This window comes from Delphinus delphis, chromosome 4 (genome assembly GCF_949987515.2).
Source record: "Delphinus delphis chromosome 4, mDelDel1.2, whole genome shotgun sequence".
Classification (NCBI taxonomy): Eukaryota; Metazoa; Chordata; class Mammalia; order Artiodactyla; family Delphinidae; genus Delphinus; species Delphinus delphis.
Window position 1 is genome coordinate 125,164,000 of NC_082686.1, and position 18,342 is coordinate 125,182,341.

The 18,342-nt window shown below is 39.5% G+C and overlaps 1 long non-coding RNA gene across 4 annotated transcripts in view; it reads left to right on the forward strand.

Annotated features, from left to right (window-relative positions):
• Nucleotides 1-18,342, forward strand: part of LOC138414059 (uncharacterized) — a 51,337-nt gene that overhangs the window by 23,039 nt on the left and 9,956 nt on the right. The gene's annotated exons all lie outside the window — the stretch shown is intronic.

Here is an 18,342-nt window from a genome sequence, read left to right on the forward strand (position 1 = left end):
TGTTGTATTTTATGGCTCATCCATAGGTAAATTATGTTTGCAGTCCTGTCCTTCCCTTCCTGCACAGCCCTCAGTAGATCAGTCTTTTGGTACAGCAGCATTTGAAGTTGGTCACCATTATTTGACTATATTCTTGGTTGGTAGCCCAAGACCATAAGGCAACTGATTTAGATACGCTTCGCTGAATCGGGTCCCAAGGTATGAGCTCAAATACCTTGGAGGGAAATTTGAATGCTTTCCTGGTTTTTCCATTCCATAACTGAAAATAAGTTTAAGGAATAAATTGAGCACATAAAAATATGCCTAAGGACCGAATGATAATAGAACTTTCTTTGTAAAAAGCTTTACAATATATAAAATACCTTACAAAACAAAAATATTACCCAAAGTCATCTTCAAAACACTCTCCCCTAGCTCCCACCCCTCATACTTGTTTAACAGATGAGGTATCTACAACTCAGAAGGTCAGGTAAGTTGCTGTAGGATGTAAAGTTTCCAGTTATGAAGCCAGGAGTCAAATATAAATCATTGGATTCCAACTCAAATGTCTCTTTCATGTGATCTTACTAATTGGCTCCCATAGTTGAAGAGTGTATACTTCTATATTATCAACAAATGTTAAGTTTTACTCAGAATGTATAATTCGAACCATATCTTCCAATAAGGCAAACCAATGCGATATAAATGGTGTGGGGACAAGATGGGGAGTTCAAAGACAAGGGGAAGATGCCAGCAATTTTTACACCCATTTCTATTATTTCTGTTACTTCTACCAATAACCACCACTTGTTGAAGTGGCCATCAGACTTTCCTTAGCCGCTTTCTAAACACTAGGTCTAACTGTGTCAGCCAATCCCGAAAGGGAAGTTTATTCAGCTCTTTTTCTAGAGGAAGAAACTGGAACTAGAGGGTTTTAAACAACTTGCTAAAGCAAGTAGGTATTATTGCTAGAATTTAAACACAGGCCTTAAAGGCTGGTGGATGCTCTTACTACTAAATGCTCTGCCTTGTAATCTAGGCTACTCTGTGGAAAACTATTTAACCTCTTTGAACTCCTCTGGGTTAGAGGAGGTTAAATAAATAGAGCAACTAGTAGCTGGGACAGATGAGTGCAGATAAAGCCCTCTGTCCTTTTCAGGTTAAGACTATATAAATTGCAAGCTTTCACAGTATGGGCTGGACTCCATGAAGGACCAGATGCCCACAAAACAAGGCATAGAAGGGCATAGAGGGAAGATATTGAGGACCGATGAGAAAGAGAAAAGCAACCCCTGACATCCAGAGCTGGCTTGGCACTCAAAGGTAGGCCTGGTGTTCTCCTGTTGGACATAAACAATTTCTAGAACACCAATATCAGACAACACCGCTGTGACCAGGATAGATCAAGACAAAAACAAGACCACTCCATAACAATGTCTGAACACACACGAAGAACATGAACATTGTCCAAACCTTTAGAATAACCAAACATTCCCGTAACCTGGCCATACTGATGGCTGCTTCTTTACCTATTACACCTTTAGCTTTAACCCTCCTACCTTACAGAAAAGATTTATGAAGACATCCAATCATACAATTACCCCTACTTCCTCACTGCATTCAATCCAGAGCAAAGCCCTACTTCCTTACGCACCCCCATAAATCACCTAACGTTAGTCCTAATCCTATAACAAGTCCTTTCTAGCACACTTTTTCTGAGATACTCCAGGTTCTCCATGGTGTGGGTTCTCTCACCTTGCAACGAGGAATAAACACAACTTATTCAACTACAGATGCATTGACACTTGTTTTCCCTAGAAAAAGAAACCTATTTCATGGCTTAAAATACTAACGTCATGACAAAAATTCAGAAATTTATGTCTCCAGCCTGGACCTCTCTGCTTAACTCGAGACTCCAGTACATATGGTTGTCTCTTCCACATCTTCATTTCATTGCTAATACAGTATATCTGAAACATCTATGTGCAGATAAATCTCCAGAAAGATCTGTGGATCTTTTAAAATACAAGTTCTGATTTTGTAGTTCTGGGGTGGGTCCTGAAAGTCTGCATTTCTGCACTGGCTCTCTGATAATGACAATGCTGCAGGTGCATAACCATGCCTGGAGTAGCAAGAATCCAACAGACACCTCAAAATCAACATGCCCAAATAACTCCTAAGAATTCTAGCTTTAACTCCAACTTGTAAAGAGCTTGGAAGCCATTACTGCCATTCTTATAACAAGAAACACTGGACAAGCCAGAATTCAACAACTTGTTTTGAACCCATCAGAGAATGGAATTTGTAGGGCAAACTGCTATCCTCACATCTGGAGAGTCAGGTGAATCTAGAAGACATCTGCTTACCGGGAGCAGAAGCCCCTGGAGTGTAATGTTAGGTACACTTGAAAGGTAATTTTAATGAACTGCTAGAGGCTGAGTATGGACTAGCATGAGAGTGAGAAACTCCAGGAGGCCATAGCCTCAGGGCCAGGCTGGGGGGTGGAGGATGGGCCATACTTTCATAGGTTTTATCTCCAGGAACCCCAGGAGGTTCTCAAGGTGAAGATCTGAGAAAGATCCCCACATGGCTCTGGAAGGGGAAGGAGAAAAATAAAACCAGTGAAATAGGCCCAGAGACTTCTCCATAGCAAAGGCTTATTCTCCAGAGGGAAGACTTGATCAGAGGCTTTTCCCAGAGGCATAAGAGAAGGGTATGTCTCTCATTCCAGCCCTCTATAGCCTTCCTGTTCATCTAAGGGAGAGAAAGGTGCTATACCAGAAGAAACACCTGTGAAGGTCACAGGAGAGAAACAGAGGCTGACTGAGATTTAGGGACTTCCCTAGCAGTCCAGTGGTTAAAACTCCACGCTCCCAGTGCAGGGGGTGCTGGTTCAATCCCTGGTTGGTGAACTAAGATCCCACATACTGTGTGGCGCAGCCAAGAAATTAAAAAAAAAAAAGAAAAAGACTATTGGAAGATTATAGAATGCTCTTCCTCTTTCATACCTTACCACTGTGCTCCAGTATAAAAAAAGCAGATTACAATTGAAAGAGCCACAAGACATGGTGTGTCCCTAAGAAGACATACTTAAGGTGGCCCAAAGTCAAGAGGGGAGACCAAAAAAAGAAAAAAAGGAGGCACTAGAAAAGTTTGAAGCCTCTGGCACCTAGAGCTACAGCAAACATTAAAAAACATTAAACCAAGCTCAGCTCCTAGCTGGATTATCATAAATCCTTATACAAAAGGCCTATTTACCTCAGTAGCCATAACCCAATACCACATCTTCCTCTTTAAACAAAAAATGACAAGCCATGACAAAAAGCAAGAAAAAAGTCTGAAGGGACAGAGCAGACTCAAATATGACAAAAATGTTGGAATTGTCAGACAGGGAATTTAAGATAACTATGATAAATATGTTAAGGGCTATGAAAAACATAAACAACATGCAAAAACAGATAAGTAATGTAAGTAGAGAAATAAAAATTCTAAGGAAGAATCAAAGGAAAATGCTAGAAATCAAAAACATTGTAACAGAAATGAAGAATGCTTTTGATGCTTTATTAGACTGGACACAGCCAAGGAGAGAATCAGTGAACTTAAAGATTAGTCAATAGAAACTTCCAAAACTGAAATGCAAAGAGGAAAAAAGAGTGAAAACAAACAAAGAAACAAACAAAAAACACATTATGTTGTACACCTGGAATTAATATAGTGTTATATGTCAATTATACCTCAATAAGACACACACATACAGACACACAAACAAAACAGAATATCCAAGAATTGTAGGAAAGTTTCAAAAGATGTAACATAGAGAAAATTGGAATGCCAGAAGGAGAAGAAAGAAATGGAGTAAAATAGATGTTTGAAGTCATAATGGTCAAGAACTTTCCACAATTAATGACAGACACAAACTACAGATCCAAGAGGAAGCTCAGAGAACACCAAAGACCAGAATAAATACCAAAGGAAAAAAAATACCAACACCAAAAATCCTATACCTAAACATATACTCAAACTGCAGAAAACCAAAGATAAAGAGAAAATCTTGGAAGAAGCCAGAAAGGGGAAATATCTTACCTATAGAGAAACAAGGATAAGAATTATGAAAACGAACTGATCTTGCTCATTCCCCCAAAAGCCATTCCAGTCATTTCCTTCTTCACCTCAGTTAGTGACACCTTCAGTATTCCAACATCCCAGGCCAAAAATCTAGGATTCATTCATAGCTTCTTTCTTTCTCACATTTCACATCCTGTCTGTCACCTGTGCAAAATATATTTAAAATGTAGCCACTTCTCACCACCTCTACTGATATACTTCCCTGGTATATTCCCACCATTATGCCCCTCTGGGGTGCTCTAAAGTCTCCTAAATAGTTTCCCTACTTCAACTGTTGCCTCCCCTCAGTCTATTCTTAATACGGCAGCCTGAGTGATACTCTTCTTTTTAGGAGAACAAAGAAAATTTCATTTGAGCCAAACTGAGGATTATAACCCAGAAAGCAGAACCATGAGTGATCATTTAAAAATATAAATCCCATCAGGTCACTCCTCCACTCAAAGTCTTGCAATGGCTCCTTATTTCTTGCAGAGTAAAATCCATAGTCCTTTCTATGGCTCTCAAAACTTCTTAAGGATCTCAGCTCCCATTACCTCTTTTCTCTCACCTCTCCTTTCCTCTCCTTTGCTTACTATGCTCCAGCCAGGCTTACCTCCTTGTTGTTCCTTGAACATACCAGCCACTCTTAACATAAGGCCCTTGAGCTGTCTTCCCTCTGCCTGATTGCTCTTCCCTCAGATATCCTGATGGCTCCCTTATTTGCCTCCCTCCAGTCTTAAATGTCACACTCCAAGTGAGGTCTATCTTGACCACCTGATTTAATATCGCCACCTGCTCCACCTCTCCTCTCCCCAGTGCTTGGATCCCCCTACTTTTTTTTAATTTAATTTTTTAAATTAATTAATTAATTAATTTCTGGCTGCATTGGGTCTTCGTTGCTGCACATGGGCTTTCTCTAGTTGCAGCGAGTGGGGGTTACTCTTCATTGCGGTGCATGGGCTTCTCATTGCAGTGGCTTCTCTTGTTGTGGAGCATAGGCTCTAGGCGCACGGGCTTCAGTAGTTGTGGCACACAGGCTCAGTAGTTGTGGCTCGTGGGCTCTAGAGTGCAGGCTCAGTCACTGTGGCACATGGGCTTAGTTGCTCCACGGCATGTGGGATCTTCCCGGACCAGGGCTCTAACTCGTGTCCCCTGCATTGGCAGGCAGATTCTTAACCACTGCACCACCAGGGAAGCACCCCCCCCCTTTTTTTTTGTCAATAGTACATATCATCTTCTAATTTACTGTAAAACTTTCCCCTTTACCAGGTATATAGGTTATTGCCTGTCTGTCCTTACTAAAATGAAAGCACCATAAGGGAAAGGTTTTTGTTGGTTTTGTTTGTTGATGTATCTACAGCACCTAAAACAGTGTTTGGAACAAAGCATGTGCCTAATAAATATTTATTGGATGAATGTGTTGTAGTATACCCTGAAACTGGCTTTGTGGCCTAGGAAAACAACAGCAGCAACAATAATGATAATAACAATTTGGGAGGTGCTTTCTTTGTGTTAAGCACTTTATGAGTTTAATACAGTTAATCTTGACAACCTCAAGAGTGAGGCAATTAAAACAGAAGGAAGGGAAGACTCAGCCCAGGTCACATAGCTGACTGGAGACAGAGCCAGGATTTGAACACCAAGACATTTCTGGCTCCAAAGCCCATGTTCTTAATCCACGTGCTGTGTTGGGAAAGCGGATTATTCTCTCTGCACCTCAGGCATTTTCCTCTTTATTATGAGTTTTTGGGCTGGATTACTTTTTTTTTTTTTAATTTTAGAATTTTATTTATTTATTTTTATACAGCAGGTTCTTATTAGTTATCCATTTTATACATATTAGTGTACATATGTCAATCCCAATCTCCCAATTCATCCCACCATCACCACCCCACCCTGCCACTTTGCCCCCTTGGTGTCCATATGTTTGTTCTCTATATCTGTGTCTCATTTCTGCCCTGCAAACCGGTTCATCTGTACCATTTTTCTAGGTTCCACATACATACATTAGTATACAATATTTGTTTCTCTCTTTCTGGCTTACTTCACTCTGCATGACAGTCTCTAGATCAATCCATGTCTCTACAAATGACCCAATTTCATTCCTTTTTATGGCTGAGTAATATTCCATTGTATATATGTGTACCACATCCATTCATCTGTCGATGGGCATTTAGATTGCTTCCATGTCCTGGCTATTGTAAATAGTGCTGCAATGAACATTGGGGTGCATGTGTCTTTTTGAATTATGGTTTTCTCTGGGTATACACCCAGTAGTGGGATTGATGTGTCATATGGTAATTCTATTTTTAGTTTTTTAAGGAACCTCCATACTGTTCTCCATAGTGGTTGTATCAATTCACATTCCCACCAACAGTGCAAGAGGGTTCCCTTTTCTCCACACCCTCTCCAGCATTTGTTGTTTTGGGCTGGATTACTTTTAAGGATTCTTTTGCATCCACAAAATTGTCACTCTGCTTCACTATTTTACTAACTTTGCTGATGGTTTTCAGATTATCAGTCAATGACTTGGTGGAACCAGGACCCAGTGGCTCTGTGGACATCATTTTGCAGATCCTTCCTAATGTTCCTACTTCCTATTTTCAAAAACAAATATGCACAACTCAGCATGAGAAATCTTTTTTTTTCCCCTCACAATACAGTGCTGACTAGTCCTGCCTATCCAGGTTCCCTGGACCTTTAAGGATGAGCAAACAGTGATTTTGCAAATCAATGTACTTCAAAGAAAACAGAACAATTTTAAACCACTAGATTAATCTAAACTAGCAGAGCCTTAACTCCTGCTGTTAGAAGTGGATCACGACTCTTGTGGGAGGGGAACTGGGGGAGCTTGATACAGCTCAGAGGTACTCAACTGCCCAGAAATACTGAGATATAAAACAGCAAGATCAATAAAGAAAACTGTACTGGAAAAAAAGTTTTTTGTCTTCTTTATTTACCAACTGTGAGCCATTTCTACTTCACTATGTATGTGAATGACATTCATATATAAGAAGTCATAGCTTCATTCATGTATTCAACATTCAGCAAATAGTTATGGAGAGTTTCTACATGCCTTGCCTTTCCCAGTTGCTCAGGGAGTAATGGCATTATAAAATCGGGCAGTATAATGACTGAAGAGGTCCTGTGGGTGACGGTACAGCCACAAGTAAAATATGGCCAGACAAGAACATAAACATTTCTTATGTGAGCCCTCAAATATATTGCCCAGTTTGTTTACTTACTGCATTACTAAAAAACCAACCCATCTTCAGTGGATGACTATTCACCATCTCGAAAGACAGTAAAAGGAATTATTGCCACAGAATTTCAGGCCGATTCCAGAGGATAAGACCACAGAACTGTTTGTAACCTTGACCCTATCATGAAAATGTCTGTGGAAGCTCCCATGGTGATGGCTTTGAAAATATCGACACTCACTTGGATATGCACATTTGGATGTGTATCTTATTAAAACAAAGTCACATTCATAATTCTTCAGCATGTTATCAGTTAAAAAATGGGTTGATTGCAAAAATTAGTTTTTAATTCATTATTTGGACCCCAGGATGACTTTTCTCCCACTGAAACAATGTTCCAAGCAGTGGGTGGATTCTACCTCTGCCCTCCAAATGCCACTGTAACCCCAAATGTAGATAAATAACCAGCGATAATTGTTACCAAAAATTCGCCGCTTAAAGTGAATTCATTTGGAACTGGAAACAAAATATTTTACTAGGATTTTATTGTTAGAAATGCAAACCAATTAATAAGCTTATTTTATCTTATATTAGTTTAAACCCTACTTTTTTTTTTTTTTTTTTTTTTTGCTTTACGCGGGCCTCTCACTGTTGTGGCCTCTCCCGTTGCGGAGCACAGGCTCCGGACGTGCAGGCTCAGTGGCCATGGCGCATGGGCCCAGTCGCTCCGCGGCATGTGGAGTCTTCCCAGACCGGGGCACGAACCCATGTCCACTGCATTGGCAGGCAGACTCTCAACCACTGCGCCACCAGGGAAGCCCTAAACCCTACTTTTTTGATTTGTAAAAATGACAGTTCCACATGGTTCAATCTAATATTTAACACAATTTTAATTTGTCTTGTAAGGCCGCACCAAATCTTAGAATCAACCAAAAATAAATCAAGATGTTGTTTAGATCCAAATGCTGTCATTTTTATTGACAAAATTTTAAGAGAGCACAATATGGAGTCCTTCATTTCACTTTTGGTTTTTGCAGCACTTTCACAAGTAGGGTTATTTTGCCTGAATACTATAGGGCATCCTAAGGGAATCTCTTAATCTATAATAGTCAAATCATTCTTTAGATATCATAACCTGTTATCATACTTTTTGACTTTTTCTTTAAATGTTTCCTATCATAATTCTGTCAGATCCTTATTTGTCAGAACCTTGTGTGTGATTTGGGTAGTTCCCCATTACTTTTAGTGACTTTCAAATCCTGCATTATTTACATTTGAATGGCATTCTATTTATAGCGCGGAGTAACAGATATACTGACACAATGGATTCGGAAAGATATTTGTGTCATATGGGAAGAAATGTTTAAATAGAAAGTGATATCATAAAAGGTCACTTTAAACAATCACTGGGTTCATACTTACAATTAAAATGGTAGAAGACAATGTTGGCTCTTTTATTAAAACGTTTAATTAGAGAAAAAGAAATAATGATTCTGAAAGAGCCCTTTCAAGGACTTTATATACAAGCTGGGTATCTGACTTCAGGGGTTAACAGAATCAATTCTTTCTTATAAATGACTCATTTGAAAAACATGGATTTATTCTCCTTGGAATTCATCTTTCAAGATACTTAAAACATATAAACCATAATAATAGCTGTTCTGGCACTTTTAACAGTCACATTTTCAAGCCCTTTGATACACATGTATTCTATTCACTTTTGTGTTTTACAGACTCTTTGTTTGCCCCCCTCCCACTTTTTAGTTTGAAATTTCAAACTACAGAAAAGTTGAAGGAGTAATTAATGCAATGAACACGTGTATTCCCTTTACCTGGATTCATCAATAGTTAACCTTTTGCTACATTTGTTTTATCTCTTTCTATAAATTTATTTTTTCTCTGAATCCTTTAAAAGTAATTTATCACTCCTAATACTTCAGCATGCATCTCCTAAGAACAAGGAATTCTCATATATCACCACAATATCATTATCACACCCAATTTAACATTGATACCAAAAACTTGACTAATATACTGTCCATAATCAAATTTCCCCAACTATTTCAATAATGTCCCTTATAGCTTCTTTTTTCTTCCTTTTCCTGACCCAGGAGCCAATCAAGGAACATATTTGCAATTGGTTGTCAGGTCTCTTAAGTCTTCACTATTCTAGAACAATTTCTTGACTTTTTTTGGCCCTTTATTATATTTACATTTTTGAAGATCACTAGGTAGCTGTTTTGTGGAATGTTCCACAATCTGGATTTGTCCGATTGTTTCCTCATTATTGGATTCAGGCTAACCATTTCTTGTTTTTCTTAAAACCATTTAAATTTCTTTCAACTTAAAATTAATAACTTAAAATTATATAAACATAATTTATTTTTAAACTTTTTTTGGCAAGAACATAGTGTAATATCATGTACTTACCGTTGTGTCAGTGTGCACTGTTATTGGTAATGTTACACACCTTAGTTTGGGCTCTCCTAAAAGTAGACCCTGAGGTAAGAATTTGGGTACAAGTAGTTTATTTGAGATGTGACCCCAGGAAGCACAATGAGAGAGTAAGGAAGTGAGACAGGGAAGGGAGGAAAAGCCAATAAGTGAGTGAGTTAACGCTCTAAGCATCTGGGGCTCATTCCAGCTGTGGATTTTTGAGAGACTGAACAATACACCCCCTCAGAATTATCCTAATGAAAGGCAAGGAAGTTATGGAATTTATCTACCAACTCTCACTGGTTGAAGGTCATTATGGGGTGTTAACCCCCAAGTACTTCTGGCCTGCCCTGTGCGCTGTGCAAGTGTGCTCCTTCACCTGGAGAACACCTTCCGGTAGAGAGATGCAGAAAGTCATCTGCCTGCCTGGAACTGTCTGCAGAAGCCCTACTGGGTGAACCGAGGGGACATGCAGGAGGCACTGACGTGTCTGCTCTACTCAATTTGGTCACTTGAAGAAGGTGATGCCTGCCAGATCTCTCCATTAGAAAGGTACCTTTCCCCTTTTTAATTAGTAGTTTCAAAGGTGATGCTTTGAGATTGAATACATATCTTACTCCCCAAACATACTTTCACTAGATGAGTTTAGTATTATTTACTCATCATTCATTAAAATAAGGGATCAAACCCTATTTCTGATCACTGAACTCCAAAAACCTATAAGTAGTGACAGTTAACCTCATCTGGGCCCCTGGACTCTTTTAGTCTGTCTCAGTCCTTCCCCCTGGCTATCTTCTTAGACATCCGGTCCAAAAGAACTCATCCTTAGGGTTTTTTATGGTATTGCAGAAGCTGACCCAAGACACCAGGAACTGCCTCTAGGATTCTTGCAAATGTTTCCTGTCAATCTCTCTGCCCTTACTCTTAGGGCTGGGTCTATCTGCCTCTGCTAGAGTAGGTGAAGAGGAAGCCCAGAGCTCAGAAGCAGAGCAGAAACTTGCTCTGTCATATCCAAGAACACCAAAAGGAACCTCATTTTCCAGTTCAGAGAGGCTGATGAAAGACCCCTCGATGACAGGCAGCATCTGCACTTCTAGAGATTCCTACCATGGTAGACCTGATGGATTCCCTAGGGCTGCAGGGTCAGCCAGTGTACCTCACCCTGTTCCCTGAGGCAGAGAATCCCACATCTTGCTCATTTCCCAGGCTTATTTCTAGGGTCTTTTTTCTGGTCTGTCAGTAATACCTTTAGGATCCTTGAGGCCTCATGCCCTGATGCCAAGAGAGCTCAGTGGTACTCAATCAGCAGGGTTCTGTGTTCTTCATCTACAAAGGAATCCTCAGCTCCCAGCCTAACGGAGCTCCAACTTCCATTCAGTGTCTTCTGCTGTATCCCTACATTAGATGCAGTGGTTCTACAAGTAGAGAACCAGAGTCTCGTTGAAGATAAAAGGGTGGAGGGGGAGTCCAGAAGTTGCTTGCCCCCAAGATGATCTACAGATAAAAATAAGTTTCTCTAAACATCTTTAGCATTGCTCAGATATATTAACCTTAGTGCCTAGAGTGACAAGTTATGAACTTTACCACCACCAGAGCTCAAACATCCGAAGCCACACGGAGGGAACTGCAGGACCAGATCTGGGTTACACAGAAGCTGGCTGACAAATTTTGGAGAATGAGATAAAGACCTCAATATTAATGTGAGTCTCTGGGTAGCTGTGCTTGGGGGTTTTCTTGAGCTAGAATTTCCCAAGACTTTCAATAAAACATTTTGTGTGAAATCCACAACTGATTGTTGAAGATCCAGGAACCAACCACCAGGGTGACACTAGAATCTACCTTGGTGAACACAGCTCATCCCCTGGAAAGTAAATTGTTTTATTCTGTTTCATTTTTAAGATTTTACCTGGGTATCTATCCCTAAAAAATATGCTGGGTTTTTAAAAAATTTTTTAAAGATTTTTTTTGATGTGGACCATTTTTAAAGTCTTGATTGAATTTGTTACAATATTACTTTTGTTTTATGTTTTGGGTTTGTGGCCGCAAGGCATGTGGGATCTTCGCTCCCCAACCAGGGATCGAACCTGCACCCCCTGCATTAGAAGAGGAAGTCTTAACCACTGGACCATCAGGGAAGTCCCTGTTGTTTATTTATTTTTTATTTTTTTAAGCTATTTTTTTGATGTGGACACCATTTTTAAAATCTTTATTGAATTTGTTACAGTATTGCTTCTGTTTTATGTTTTGGTTTTTTGGCCACAAGCCTTGTGGGATCTTAGCTCCCTGACCAGGGATTGAACCCACACCGCCTGCGTTGGAAGGCGAAGTCTTAACCACTGGACTGCCAAGTCCCCCCTGTTGTTTATTTTTGAAGAAAAAATAATAGTGAGCATAAACCAGTTTGTATTCAGAGAGGCGACTGTGCCACTCTTGGATGAACGTTCCTGGGAGAAGATAAGCTGAAAGTCTCCAGGTCACAGTCTGGCTCCATGGTCCCCCTCCAGCTCTCAGGAGTGAAGTGAGTGCCCTTAGGAGATCCAAACAGCGGAGAACAGAAAGGAGGGCAGGAACAGCTTCAGCACGTGGTTAAGCCAAACCAAATACAGATAAACATCGCAGCCAGGCTTGCTGTCCTGACATTCAAAGGATAGTACGTTGGCAGCAGGGCCCTTGCTGAAGACTGCCTTGGGCATTTCTGTCTGTCAAGTCACACTGCTCCAGTGAGCTGGTTGCTCTACACCTGGCGAACAGGTGTTGCTCTGGAACAGTCTTCCCTTCTTTCCGTGGATTCCGCTAACCTCTCTCCTGTGTTCTACGTTCTGTTTCCTGAATTCTATTTCTTCCTCTTCTTGAAGGAAGAAGAATTCTTTCATTGGTGGAGTGCATTTTCCAGAAGCTTCTTGGAAGGGGGATTTTTTTGAGAACTGACTCATGAGAAAGTATCATGTATCATAGAAATAATTTCCTTCAGAATTTAAAAGGCATTGCTCCATAGTCTTTGTCCAATTTAGCTGTTCGGAAGCTTAAAGCCAATATACGATTCCCTATACTTTATATGTGACCTGTTCTTTCTTCTCTGGAAGCACATAGACGACCCTCTTTCAGCTGGAGGTTTTTAAACATCATTTGGTATAACCTTTCCATCCGGATTCTCATGCTCTGCCGTTTCATGAAATTTTCTTGAATTATAATGATTTCTGTCCTCCATTTTCTCTGTTATAGAAATTCCCGTTATTTAGTATTGGACTCCTCAGACTGACAGGTTCTTTATTTTTCTCAGTTTTAGCACCATTAAAAAAATATATCTTACTCTCTCTGCTCTAGTGTCTGAGTAACACCTTGACTTCATTTTCCAAATCTTCTACTGACTTTTTTGTTTATGCTATCTTTTTAATTCCCAAGAGTTCTCCTTTTGTTCTATGAATGTTCCTTTTTATTATTTTTATTTATTTATTTATTTTTTGCGGTACGGGGGCCTCTCACTCTTGTGGCCTCTCCCGTTGCGGAGCACAGGCTCCGGACGCGCAGGCCCAGCGGCCATGGCTCACAGGCCCAGCTGCTCCGCTGCACGTGGGATCTTCCCGGACCGGGGCACGAACCTGTGTCCCCTGCATCGGCAGGCGGACTCTCAACCACTGCGCCACCAGGGAAGCCCTGAATGTTCCTTTTTAAATAGCATTCTCTTCTTTTTTCATGAACACAGAATCTTCTCTTATCTTTCTGAGGAATGAATTATATATATATATATATATATATATATATATATATATATATATATATATATATATATATATATATATATATATATATATATATTTTAAGCTTTCTTTTCTCCAAGTTGGTTTCCTCCAAATTGGTCTTTATTTAAATTTGTTTTGGTCTCTAACTTCCCTGTAGGAGGCTTTCATCAGGCATCTGGGGATCTCTGTCTCTCTGGTGATGGCAATGAATGGAAGAAAGAGCTGATTGGAATTGAATGTGTGTGTGTGTGTGTGTGTGTGTGTGTGTGTGTGTGTGTGTGTGTGTGTGTGTAGGGCTTGTTGGGTCTGAACTTCACTGCTGCGTGGTGAGCTGGGTGAGCCATTTATTGAGGAATTTAAATATCATTGAGGAATTTCAAATTATTTATAATAGTTTCCTATTGCTACTGTGACAAATAACCACAAACTTAGAGACATAAAGCACAAATTTCCCGTCTTAGAGTTTTGGAGAGCAGAAGTCCGAAATCAGTGGCGCTGGACTAAAATCAAGATTTCAGCAGTCCCGGATTCCTTCAGGGAGCTCTAGATAAGAATCCGTGTCCTTGACTCTTCCAGCTTCTACAGGCTGCCTGCATTCCTTGATTGATCCCCTCCCTCCATCCTCAAAGCCACCACTGTAGCAGCTCCTCTTCTCTCCGATGTCCGTTTCTGTTCTTACATCTTCTCTCTGAATCTGATACTCTTGCCTCCCTTGTGACTACACTGGACGTATCTGCATAATCCAGGATAATCTCCCCATTTTAATATTCTTAATTTAATCACATCTGCAAAGTCCATTTCGAGGTAACATATTCACAGGCGTAAGGATTAGGACATGGACCTTTGGGGAGGGGTATAATTCAGCCCACCACAGTAAGAATCTACATTTTTCCTCTTGCACTGGTCAGACTCCTTAGAAAGAGGCTCCAAGTTGGAAAGTAAAATTCTGGCTGCTAGCATTCCGAGAGCTGAGTGGGTTCAGAGGGCTTGGAGGTGGGAGTGCCTTAGCATTCATCGTTCAGGATATACCAGTCACTAAATCGCTTTGGTTCTGGTGTAGTAGACCTATCTTTGGTGAATCTGGGTCTCTCCAATTCAGAGACCCTCTATTTTACCTTTTCCAGAGAATAAACTTTCAGATGTCTGCCCCTTCCCGGTGGCATGGAGAGGAGAGGGGATACAGGGATGCACCCAATTCCTCTCATTTTAGAGGTCTTCCTTTACTTCCAGTTCCAGAGGAATCTGGTGTTATCCATTTGGGAGTCTTTTGAAGATTCCAAGGTGTAAATCAGGTTTTCTCAGTTTCCTCCAGTGATAACTTGGGATTTTCATGTTTCTTGAGTTGTTTTTGTCAGTTACATATCATCAGTATGCTTTGTAGCTTCCAAACTTTTATTGCTGTTGTCTCCTCCCCTAATTTCCCCATATTTGTTAGTTTATGTCTTTAAAAAACCAAAACACTTTATTGTAAATTTAATGTGATTTTAGGCAGGAATGAAATTGGAAGTATGTGTGTGTGCACGTGTGCCTACTTGCATGCATGTGTGTCTTTTTATATTAACCCAGAAAAATCATTTAATTTGTATTGCTTGTATTCCTTGGGTCAGGCATGGATCGGCTCTTACTTGAGTGGCCAGGTTTGCGAATCCTCCACACCTGCCCCATTACGCACCCTCAAGCTTGACTCCTTGCCTTGGTTTTCTGCAAGTACTGGAATCTTATCCCTAATTCCCATTTTCATCTCACAAAGCAGGAAGCAGAACTGGCAGGAGTCTTTCTGAATATACGTAGTGTTTTTCATAATAGTAACCTTGAATCGCCTCTATTCCTTGTAGCTTTTCAGTGGGATGGAAGTGTATTGGCCAGAGGCAGGGGTTTTAGGAACCTGAGTATGATGGTGATTATGTTCACAGTCTCAGAGCGTGTGATCAAAGGAAGTGCTGGTTTCTCCTTCACTCTATCTAGCCTAGCAACCTCTTACCTTTGCCTGTTTTCTCTCCCCAGATTCCTGAGCCTGTGCTGTCCCTGTGACCCTGTGACTTTCTTCCACCCTCTTTCCCTTCTGATGTATTTGTGGCATTTCCAAGTCCAGCCATTTCAAATCTGCCCCAGCTGCACTTGGATTCAGATTTAAGTCACCATGGTTCTAAGACCTTTATATGTACTAACTCACTTAATCTCCACAGCAACTCTATTATTATTCCTGTTTTACAGATTCAGAAGCTGAGACACAGAGAGGTTAAGTAAACTTGACCAGGGTCAACCAGCTAATCAGTCAGAGCCCAGATGTGAATCTGAGCAATCTGACTCCAGAGTACATTTTAAACCACTATGTTCAGGCCACTTATATATCTTATCCATGCCAAACACTGCTTTATATATATAAAATATATAAACTTATATATAAATGTATATTATATGTTATGTAAACATACATATATAATAGATAGATATTATAAGTTAGTGTACATAAATATAATCATTTAATCCTCATGAAACCCTAGATCAAGCAAACAACCAAAAAGAAAAGATACTGAACATATGAACAACAAAATTAACAGCTTGAAGTAATGGACACATGTAGAATCCTACACCCAATATTTGAAGAAAACATAATTTGTAAGTACATAGAACACTTATAAATATTGGCCATGAAACAAGTCTTAAAAATGTTCATAGTATCTGAATCATATATAACATATTCTGTGATCAAAATACATATAAAGTGGAAATCTAAAAAAATTTTTAAAAACTCATATATTTGGGAATTTTAAAGCATATTCATAGCTTGAAAAATAAATCATAAAGAAAAGTAGAAAATATTCATAACTGGATAACAAGTTAAATACAACATTTCAAAACTTGTGAGATGCAGCCAAAGCAGTACTTAAAGAAAAATGCATAGACTAGTCCCCACCTTGTCTGTGGTTTCACCTTCTGTGATTTCAACTGAGGTCTGAAAATATTAAATGGAAAATATTAAGTGGAAAATTCAAGATTCAATTAAATAAGTTTTAAATTGCATGCCTTCTGAGCAGTGTGATGAAATCTTATGCTGCCCTGCTCTGTCCTGCCTGGGATCCCCAGCCATTGACATCGTCCACTCCTGACATCCAATCATCATCAATATCGTCATGGCCCAATAATCCATGAGAACCGGAAGCAGATGATCCTTCTTCTGACATAGGGTCAGAAGGTCAATAGTAGCCTAACTCTACATCATAATCCCTTCATCATTCATCTCATTGCATCATGACATTTTATTATCTCATGTTATCATAAGCAGCAGCGGAAGAAGGGTGTGTACAGAACAATAAGATATTTTGAGAGAGAGATCATATTCGCAAACTTTTATTGCAATATATTGTTATAATTGTTCTATTTTATTATTAAGTATGGTTTTTATTCTCTTACTGTGCCTAATTTGTAAATTAAACTTTATCATAGGTTTATAGGTATAGGAAAAAAAATAGTATGTATAGGGTTCAGTACTACTGGTGGTTTCAGGCGTTCGATGGGACCCTTGGACCGTATCTCCAGCAGGTAAAAGGGAAACACTATAGTCGTAAATGCTTATTTTAAGAAAAGAAGAAAGGTTAAAAATTAATAAGCTAGGCTTTCAATTTAAGAAGTCACAGGGCGAGAGAGAGTCATGGACATATACACACTAACAAACGTAAGGTAGATAGCTAGTGGGAAGCAGCCGCATAGCGCAGGGAGATCAGCTCAGTGCTTTGTGACCACCTAGAGGGGTGGGATAGGGAGGGTGGGAGGGAGGGAGACGCAAGAGGGAAGAGATATGGGAACATATGTATATGTATAACTGATTCACTTTGTTATAAAGCAGAAACTAACAAAAAAAAAAGAAGTCAGGAAAAGTACAATGAGAAAGAAGCAAGGAAAATAAGAGAGAGATAATAAATATAGGAGCATAAATGAACAAAATGGAAATCATTCTTAATTAGGATTAGTTGGCAATATTCAATATGAGACTTAAAAAATGGAAAGAGTATCTTCTAAAAAAGGTAAGGAAAAGGGCTATCACACACATAGCTTCATGTCCAGTTCTTTCTTATTTTAAGGTCCTTAAATGGATTTTACAGAAAGGATTAGAGGATACTTGCTTTTTAAATGACATTTTTTTTTCTAATTCTTCAAGTAATGCAAGGAAAATTCGAAAATATAGAACAATGTAAAGACAAGAAATATAACTCATAGTCTCATCATTTGGTGATAATTATTAACATTTAGGTATTTTCCAGTCATTTTTCTACGTATCTGAACGTTTATACACATCTACATGTAATTGTATGCTTATTTTAAGATTTGGGTTCACACTGCGCACAAAGATTTATATACAGTTTTTACCTAAAATTGCATCATCAGCATATACGCTTTAAATATAAAATTTGGGTGGCTGTGTTGATATTTGATTTACTGATAGATATACTGTACTGAATTTGACTGTGCCCCTGTTGTTAGACATTGTTTCCAGTTCTGTGGTAGAGTCATTCAGCTGACATCTGTTCATGGTCCACTCAATGTATGGTACCATAATGAATCTAAACACAATGGAGACAGTCTTAGTGACAAACTGGTGGGGTTGACCTGCCAGAAGTTCATTTACGAGAGGACTGAGGAGCATTTTGGAGAAAGAGGATGCTGCATATGACAAGCTTGTGGGCTTGATAGAGTAATCAGATACTCTCTGGCTGGCTTTCTTCCTCATCCTTTGTTTTCCTGGCAGCAATGTCTGCGTGGCTTCATTTTTGGTTTCATAATTCAAATTTTCAAGCAAGAATAACCACCAATCTCATTTGGACAGTGTTTCACTTTAGGCTAAATCATTGGCCACTAGAGTGACAATAGGCTGCCCATGGCTT